General features: G+C 40.3%; 1 long non-coding RNA gene across 1 annotated transcript; it reads left to right on the forward strand.

The window, feature by feature from the left end:
* The first annotated feature begins 408 nt into the window (after positions 1–408).
* Positions 409–9,047, forward strand: LOC133502619 (uncharacterized). Its single transcript, XR_009795517.1, has 3 exons — positions 409–494; positions 635–705; positions 8,284–9,047. It is a non-coding gene; the product is annotated as an uncharacterized LOC133502619 (long non-coding RNA).
* Positions 9,048–10,299: the final 1,252 nt, after the last annotated feature.

Raw genomic sequence — 10,299 nt, forward strand, 5'->3', positions numbered from 1 at the left:
AAAATAATCTCGACCCTTGCAATTAATCTCATTGGATTATGTTTGTAACAAAGTGGTCACACAAATCGTGTCATTTAGCCGACCGTCATACTTGCTGGGTTCAAGGTGCACCTTTAAGATCTCCCTTTTGGCCAGCAGGTGGCGGTAAGCGACCATGAGAAATGAATCTTGCTCTCTTCTCCCCCTTCCTCGCCCCCTCCCCGCCAGGATTGATCGTGACCAGGTATTTCCCCAAATCACACACACTGCAGAACCGAAAATAATGCGGTGGTACAGGCGTGGGTGGAGAGGGGATTGAAAGTATTGAGGCACATAATGCTCATAATGATTTCTACCATGTTCGCCACATGTGATATACTTTGGATCACAAACTGTTCCTCTGCCTTGGTTGTTTTCTCTTCCCACTTACAGTGTACATCATTATTTATGACTTGAAGATATCTGGACACTAGCAACCATGCATGCCTATGCCACTGCCTCCTACACGTGATGTGGTATGCTTTGGATCTTGTCTTTTTCTATGCTTTTCTATTGCCATGTACGTCAAATTTAGGCAGAGTCCCCTCATTTTTTGGGGCTCAGACGTATGATTTAAAAAAAATGTAGTTATGTTCTCTTGGTCTTCTCCCATCAGATCCTTCGTATAACTCACGGCCAAATGCACATGAGGTCGTCTGCTCAAATGGAAACGACTACAATGGACAGGTAGGTTCACTTCTTCTCACCGAGGGTCGTATAGTGTTACCATGGCAACCACTTAAAACTTAGGTAGGCTTCCCTAAGTCAATCTTCCCAAAATGAGAATGGAACAAAGTCAAATGTCATATATATTTTTTTGTAAATACAGTGTGTGCATAAAATCAAATTGTCTGACAGAAAGTACAATGAATTAAAAATGATATATTTGTAGTTACTACAGAATCTGCATGCCTATTGGTTGACTTTTTGAAATAACTACAATAAATTGAAGTTAAATGTCTTGCTTAAAATAAAATTAAAATGTAGTTTCTAGTTAATGCAGAATGGGTGTAAAATGTCTTGCTTAAAATATGGAATAATGTATATGTACGTACATATTGCTTTTCTTGAAAAGAGCTCAAGATCTGATTCTTGAAACAAAACCGCAAAGAGGCGAATGTGCCAGGACCAAATTTGTGCTCTTTCCACATTCTGACTCTAGTGAAATTCCTCCTCTAGAAGTTGGCGTTGGAGCGTCTATTCGAAGGCTCTAAAATGGCTATAAAAAGAATCAACTACGTCAGCAATGCACTTTTTTCCCCCCTTTCGGGATCAACGAGAGTGGGCGACATAGTTATCCTTCAGTTTGATATATTTTCTTCTCATTTTAAGTTAATACACAATTTCTCGCGTGTTTTTGTGAAGGTCAAGCATCGGGTGGAGTTTTTTTTGGACGCTCTCCTTGGTCCTGAATCATTGTCCTAGTGGGAACTGTCACTGGTTCTGATATAAAATCCTCAATACAGAAGTCCTTTTTTTTTTTTTTAAAGGGCCACGGACATACCTCTAAATATTGTAATGAAAAATACAGATAACATTATTCACTTCAATGTCTATACGAAAAAATAAGTATGAGCGGAGAGCCTGTCATCCGTGCGCAAAGTTGCGGAAGTCTCACCCGACATCCGAGTGGCAGCCATATTTCCTGCAAAGTCATCAGCAGACGTGACACTGGGACATTCGCCATTGAAAACGCATAGTGGCACCTGATATGGGAGAGGAACAACAGAGATTTTAAAATTTTCCGACACCCCTTCTGACATGGAAGCTCTTTTTGAAGAAGAGAACATCTCACAGTCCGGTGAAGTGACCGAGGCAATATTACCCCATCGTTTTGAGCCATATTTAGATTATATGCGGATCACTTCTAACTAACAACAGACTCCCCGACAGTATGTATGGCAGTATGTAGCATACTCGGCCACCGTCGGTCGCTCGCTGAAAGGAGTGTTACGTCTACCTGCCGTTTGGAACCCACAAGTCTCTTGCCCTTTGCATCTGTGCAATCCATTTTTCACGACGAACCGGGTCTTTTGGAATAGTATGAAGAGCGAATCCATCCTCCCGAGTGTTCAAACAATATCCAGCAATACAACGAGCCGGCATTTTGGCTAACACGAAGGAACAAAGCATTACCTTCCCGCAGGTATAAACACACGAGGCTACCTGAGTGCACACCTGCTGAAAACGTCACTTCCTGCTTCTTCTCCAAAACAAATCCCTCAAGAGGACTTTCATGGCGGGAATTTCAAAAAGACATATACGTCAAAATCATGTTGTGTGGTGGGGAAAAAAAAAAAAAGACGGGTCCATTCCGGCCGCCTTTTTAAAATCAAAAACATACTAAAAATCACGCTTTTCCTGTCAGTGGCCCTTTCAAGGGTCGTTTTAGCATTACGGTATCTACTTGCTGGCCACTACATTCGATACGACTGGACTATCAGTTTTGATTGACATCCAGTCACAATATTCATGTAATAATAGTTGTATGAGTGAGGTTGTAATTTGCTTCACACGCGTGCATAACTCACAGTAGACACAAGTAATATATGATCAAAATTCTGTAACCCTGAGCAAAAAAAGAAAAATCAGATTACTGTAAGAGCAGGTGAACATGGGACCATAATGACAAGTCCACTGATCCCAGAACTACTCGTCCAGTAACACACGAATGCTGCATATAAGTTTAGTAAAAGAAAATTACCCGAAACAAGTCATTTTCCAACAAGATTGCGCTCCAGAGGATTATTGATGTGAGGTCCGTGCGCAACTGGATGAGCAGTTCCTGGATCGGTAGGTTGAATTTTCAATAAATTTTACAATTTTTTTTTATTTTATTTTGGTAGCTTTTTTCCATAAATGGGGACAACGATATTGTCCTTGTCTATAAATGTATTTACACATTTATTCATTATAATAATTTACAATTATTTTTCATTTATTTATTTTTTAAATTGGTGATATTTATAATGGCACGGTGGTTCAGCTGGTAAAGCGTTGGCCTCACAGATCCCGGGTTCGATCCTGGACTCGCCTGGGTGGAGTTTGCATGTTCTCCCCGTGCCCGTGGGTTTCCTCCAAGCAATCCGGTTTCCTCCCACATCCCCAAAACATGCAACATTAATTGGACACTCGAAATTGCCCCGAGGTGTGATTGTGAGTGGGGCTGTTTGTCTCTATGTGCCCTGCGATTGGCTGGCAACCAGTTCAGGGTGTACCCTGCCTCTTGCCCGTTGACAGCTTGGATAGGCTCCAGCACTCCCCGCGACCATTGTGAGGATAAGCAGCAAAGAAAATGGATGGATCGATGGAATATTTACAATACATTGTTATTTTTTCTCATGTTCTTATTGTTCATGTTCTTCCTCTTTCATATTCCTCCTCTTCCTCCTTTTCATCTTTACTTTCCTCTTCATCTTTCTATTGCTCCACTTGTTTATTCCGCTTACTTTTTTCACTTCTTATCAATCTTATTCTTAAATGACCTCTTTTTTTCTTTTTAGTCTTGTTCCACTTCTCTTTGCTCTTCTTCCATTTCCTCCCTCCTCTTAATCTTCCAATTTTTCCCCTTTTCTTCCTCATCTTTTCCCTCTCAATTCTCTTCTACTTCCTCTACTTCTCTTTCCTTCTCTTTTTTATTTTAATCTCATTCTTGTTCTGCCTCTTCCTCCTTGACCCGCTCTTCATAGTATTGTTAGAGTTAGTAATATTAGTATACCCAAAGATTCTAAACGCATGTATGTATTCCTGTACGTATGGATATGCATGAAAAGCCATCCGCCCCCTCATGCGCAATGCTGGGAATAGTAACAGTGCGGCGAGGCTGCGCTAAATATAGCAGCCAGTGAGTGTTAACATGTCAACTTCGGTGGGAGTGCGGAGGAGCGCTTGCCGCTGCATGTGTGTAGATAATGTGTATGTTTGTGTGTGTGTGTGTGTGTGTGTTGTGTGTGTGTGTGTGTGTGTGTGTGTGTGTGGTATGCGCATCCGAACACATATCCACACTGTCGCCATGAAAAGTAATAATCTCAAGCACAGGCGTTGATAAACAAGACGACCGCGTACGCGACGCAAACCTAAACAGTGACGTCATATTTGTTGTTCAAGCAGAGCGTCGTTGATTCTATCCATTTTCTTGCTTGGAATCAAATGTTTAAAAAAAAAAAGACTTTTTGTCGTTAATGCAGCGCATACGTTTATTGATCAGCTTGTTTAAAATGAAAGAAAATTGAAAAATCTGTTTTCTAGTTCATACAGGGTGCACATAAAACCTATTCATTCCCATGCTTAAAAATACAGTTTTTTTTTTCAAATGCTGTGATTTTTCTCAGTAATGCAGTGGGCTCAGGTAATTTATTGTTTTGCACATTTTTTTGTTTTATTTTTATAAATAATTTGATCTATTTATTTAGCCATCCCTTGCGTTCGGGGGGGGGGGGGGTGGTAAGGAAGCTGGTGCCTATCCCCGCTGACTTGGGTTGAAAGGCAGTCTACTAGACTAAAACTGATCAATGAAACTTTGAGGTCACATAAAAGAAAACAAAAACCTTGCACATCTATTGAATATCTTGCTTGGTAAAAACAAACCCCCCAAATTCCTAAGTAACACCCACAATCCATTTAGGGGTTTTTATTTATTTTGGTCCTGATAACCACCTGCACCGTTCCATTGATGACGACTAAATCAAAATGAAAGAACCATCTTGACAAGGAGGTGGTGGGGAAAGAAGGAGTAGGAAGGTGGTCTATTTTTATCCTGGGTGCCTCTTGGAAATAGAACGCAGACTAAAAAAAAAAGAAGAAAAAAGGCATAGTTAGAGCTCCATTGAGGACTCTTGTGCAGCAAATCGTGCACTTATTTGATTGAAGGAGACTTTAAGCATGCGTCCCATCTATCCCACCCGAGGTGTCTTATATAATAGAGCATGTCAATGTTAGCAACGAGAGATAAACACAAAGAGGAGGAGTGGGTTGTCGGTCCTTCTTGTCGTCCTTTTTTTAATGCACAGATCTCATGAAACTCCTCGTAAAACCGGTTCCACTTCAAGCACATCAAATCTAATTAAAAAAAAAAATTCATATAACTCCATATCTGATCTTAAATAAAATGGAATTGAATATCAAGTTGAGTTTCAACTTCAATTTAATATTTGAACTAATTGAATTTGAATAACATTATAATTCACGCTAAGTTACGTTAAATCAGTGTAGGACCACTTTCAAAAGGTTAGAAAGTTCATCTTTTCTTCAAATTATAGAATAATAAAATAAATGAAATAAACTGAATTTTGAAATAAATGTAAGAATAAATAGAAATTGGCAATATTTTATTTTATCAATTACATTTAATTAAATTAATCTAGAAGCACTTCATGCAAGGATATATTGTTTATACATAATTTTTAAAAGTATAGGTGGTAGTTTTTCATTCAAATAAAATATTGTGTTTTAAATGAATTCCACAAAAAATGTATTTCTTATTTTGCAAATGATATTCAATTAACTTAAAGTGCTTTTAATCAGATTAAATTATTGTGTCTCACTACTTAGCAAGTCCAAGTTCTGCTTCCCAATGTAGGATCTTGGGTAGGACTGCAACTAACGATTATTATAGTCCTCGATTTAATCTTTTTTTTTTTTGATTAATTTACAAATGGACATAAAAGTACATTTTTAAAATTTCAATCCCTTGATTCCATCACAGGCCATTATTTCAAATTGACAGTACAGATCAAAACTTACTCACAAGTTGTGGTTTGGTCCGTAATGTCAGAAAACTGGCAAAAACGTTGCTCATTGTTTTCCAAAGTAAAAGCGAATGTTTGCAAATGTCTTACTGTGAGGATAAGTGGCTTGGAATATAGATACAGGGGACATTATAAACACAAAGATAATCTGCCTGATTTTATAGAGGACTTCATAAATCTGATATTTATTCTTGAGAGGCTGAAATTCTGAGAATGTGTACAATTTTGTTTTAAACAAGGTCCCTAAACCACCGATTCTCAACTGGTGGGTTGAGGACCCATTTTGGGTTGGTCACAGACACAAAAATTACATGTAATACCGTTCATATTTTTTTCTTTTTCAGTACAGTACTGAGATGTACTAAATCCCTACATAGAATATAATAATAAGTGACCAGAAATGTGACTTCCTTGCTTTTTATCGACTAGTTTACTCGGTAAACAAATGCAGCACAGCTCAGCTCAATTTTTGGCTGGCTGATAATGTGGCAAGCAATTCACCTTTAGGAGAACAGCAAAGTCATTTGAAAAATATAACTGACTGTACATGTGTTTTGGAAGTTATTTTTAACAAAAACATAACAAAAATCCTTATTCTTCACACGTATGGAAGTGCATCGCGTCTTTAGTAGCAATGCGGAAAACGCAGATCCCAGAATGGCGACAAATTAGAACTACAGCACTGCAGGATTCATCGATATATTAAAATAGCTGTCGATTAATTTGATCATTAGTTCGCTGTGGATGAATTGCTGCACTTCTAATCAATTTATTGTTCAACAAAAATCCCATTTAACTCGCTGAGGAGCAAAGCAGTACGGCAAAGACAAAAAGCGGGTTCACATTCCACAGTCGTGCTCCACTAGGGCGTCTTTCATTGTTTCATTTTTCTTTTCTTTTTTTTTTTAAAAACAGATATCCCCAAACTCCTACCACTATGGACTCTTTTCTTCATATGACCACCGATCCACTTTCCCTTCCTTATCACATACACACCAGCGGAACACTCCTGTGTTCATTCACACTCCGCTCGTGAAATAGCGTGAATGAGTGAAGTGATGAATGAACGGGTGAGTGAATGAAGAAGGCCGCCCTCCTTCCTCTCCGTCTCAATGGATTCCTGTCCTCCCGTTTCCTCCTCTTCTGCCCTGCCTCTCAATAATCGCACGTTGGAGCAAACACAAAAATTAACATGAAGTGGGTGCGACGGGAAGGGCGGTGTTGCGTTTGTGACAATGGCGTCCCCTGGAGATGCTTTGTGTGCGGCACGACTCCCATCCGAGCATGTGATGCCAAGGATTTGGTGTGTGTGTGTGCGTGTGTCTAAAAATAACCCCACTATAGCTCTGCTCTTCCATTGACATCATTTAGGCAGGAGAGATGCAAAAGTAAATAGCAGGGAAAGAAGGAAGGGAGGAAAGGAGTAGGGTTCCTTAACAAATAAATCTTAAATACTGTAGGTTGTTTTTTTAAGTCAGCTTTTTATGTCGTTAATATCCTTCATAGAAAAAAATCACTTGAGTGCGTTTAACATTAAGCAACAAAAAAGGCTTCGTAACATGTACAAGATCAGAAATATAGATGAATAAACATCTAAAAAGAAGATATGGCGTCTTAATCACTAATCATAGGTCAGAACATTAAGCCATTAATATCTGTACACGAATGAGAGGCAATATGAGATAAATGGGTCAATACATTTATGAAATGATTTTTTAGGTCTAATATAACTCCCAAACTGCATTAGAAAAACAAAATGTATTGATTTTCATCCATCTGTTTTCTTCAATTCAATATAATTTCAAGTGAATAGGGTGACACAGTGGATCAGCTAGAAAGCGATGGCCTCACAGTTCTGAGATCCTGGGTTCAATCCCGGCCCCGCCTGTGTGGAGTTTGCATGTTCTCCCCGTGTCTGCGTGGGTTTTCTCCGGGCACTCCGGTTTCCTCGCACATCCCAAAAATAGGCAACATTAATTGGACACTCTAAATTGCCCCAAGGTGTTAGGTGCCACTGTTTGTCTCGATGTGTCCTGTGATTGGCTGGGAACCAGTTCGGGTGTTCTCCGCCTCCTGCCCGTTGACAACTGGGATAGGCTCCAGCACTTCCCGCGACCCCCTTGAGGATAAGTGGCAAAAGAAAATGGATGGGTGGATAATGTTCACCTCACCAAGTAACAAAGCAGCTCTGCTTACAAAAGGTGGACCATACGGACTACCCCATTTATAAAGTGACGCTCAAAATTCCAACTGGTGTACGGTCCCCTTGAATGCCTCGCTCGGGCTCCAAATAGTCAACATGGGATGACAACAGCCGCTCTTTACCGGAAAGATGCGCCCTACCGCCATGAGTGGGAAGCCACCAGCAGATGGGAAGGGACATTAAACCAAATTAAAAGGGCGTGTGTGTGTGTGTGTGTGTGTGTGTGTGTGTGTGTGTGTGTGTGTGTGTGTATTTTTGTGCGCGTATGTTTCCAAGTGCCTTAGTCACACCCAGCATCTCGCCGTGTGTCGTCAGGCTTGGCAGCAACGAGATGCAGCATGACTTCCTCCAGTGACGTGATTCTGTCGTATGTAGCCCTCCCCCCACCACGCCGCACCTCTCCACCTCATTTTCTGGTGGGGGCTCTCCATCTTGTCCTCATTTTATTGGTGGGTTCTTTCGATTGTAGGACAATTGGTCCTCAAAAGTGCATACCTAGGACAGTCGGTCCTCTTGCACCAGCATACATTTTCATGAAAATTCATATGAAGTTAGATTATTCCCAGTTTTAACCTGCTATCTTCTGATGTGTTCCAGAGTTGGGTGCATTCATTTGTGCAGCAGGACCTGGCTGTCTTTTTTTGTTTGGTTCAACTGCTGCCTCATTCTTATCAGAAGCTGAGCACACACCATGTGATTTTTTATTTATTTATTTTTTTTAATGGGGGCACATTATTTCCCACCAAAAACGTACCATGTGATATATTTTTCTTCACAGTAACCCCTGCCTTTTTCCTCCTTTTAAACAATGCTTCCTCCACTAAGTGCGAAAACAAGATGGCCACGAGTTACTGCTTTGAAATGTACCGTAATTCCCGGCCTACAGAGCGCAACGGATTATAAGACTCACCCAGTACATTTGTCAGGGAAATACCATTTGGTACGTACATAAGACGGACGTGTGTAAAAGCTGCAAGTGCCCACATTGAAAGACGAGATATTTACGAAGAAATACAGTACACAGAAAGCATTTTCAATGTTTTAATACCTTATCTTAGCTTAACATAGCAACAACACGGTAGCACGAACAGGACTGTTTAAAAAAAAAAAAAATAAAAATAAAAAAAAAAAAAAAAAAAATATATATATATATATATATATATATATATATATATATATTGGTAAAAACAAACAAACAGCGGTGGCAGCTACACAATAGCAACACGGTAGCACAGTACTAACGGCATCAGTTAAAAAAAAAACAACACATACCTAAATCACTGAGACACTGCAGTAACACAGCAGAAGGACGCTAGCGCGGCACTAACGCTAGCGCGTCTAACAGGGCGGGTTAAAAAAGAAAAACATACTAGTAAAAATCACTGAGATGTGGCAGGAACACAGCAGCAACATGCTTGCACAGCGCTAACAGGGCTGGTTAGAAAAAACAAACGGGTAAAAATCACTGAGAGATGGCAGTAACACAGCAGAAACACGCTAGCACAGCGCTAACGCTAGCGCAGCACTAACAGGGCCGGTTAAAAAAACATACCGGTAAAAGTCACTTCCTCAGCGCATATATTCCACTGGTCTCACTTGTAACTTTTCCACTCGAGTGGCCCCTTGCGGCCGTTAGAAAAAAAAAAAATGCACAAATTAGCCACATCACCCCATAAGCTGCAGGGTTGAAAGCGTGTGAAAAATGTTGCGGCTTATAGGCTGGAAATTACGGTAGATATGAGTTTAGTTTGACTTTTATTCCCTGACAGTCTGCTTAAATTAAGAGCCTTGGTCGCGATGCTGCGCTCAAATGGAAAGACGCTAGTCAATTGTTTGACCTCGGAAGATGTCTGCGTCTTTTCCTCAGAGTTCTGAAAAATAGTCAGGAAGTTATAACACCTCCTGCCGCTTTGACTTGTGAATGCCAATTTTTACACTTGACTACTTGCATACTTCTTGAGGTGATTGTTTGTACTCACACAGGATGGACGTCTACTGATGCAGGGAGGTGTTACGTTAGTATCTTCTTCCCCCTCCTGCTCTCAAAAAAAGCGCCCACCCAACGTGTTCTCGTGTGCTTGTATCACCCCTAAAGCCCAAGAAAAACCCAAACGTGAGAGATGAAAAACCACACATGACACTGGAGCTCCAGTCCACCTCAATTCAAGTAGGTGAATCATAACAGCTAATTCTGTCCTACCGCTGCGTGTGAGCTCTTTGTCACTCTTTCCGTCACACATGGGAATGTGAAAAAATACAAACACACACATTGGCAGTGAAAACAAGCCCTAAAAATATAAAACAGATTCAATTACCCACAAACATTGTTGT

This window comes from Syngnathoides biaculeatus, chromosome 6 (assembly GCF_019802595.1).
Source record: "Syngnathoides biaculeatus isolate LvHL_M chromosome 6, ASM1980259v1, whole genome shotgun sequence".
Taxonomy (NCBI): Eukaryota; Metazoa; Chordata; class Actinopteri; order Syngnathiformes; family Syngnathidae; genus Syngnathoides; species Syngnathoides biaculeatus.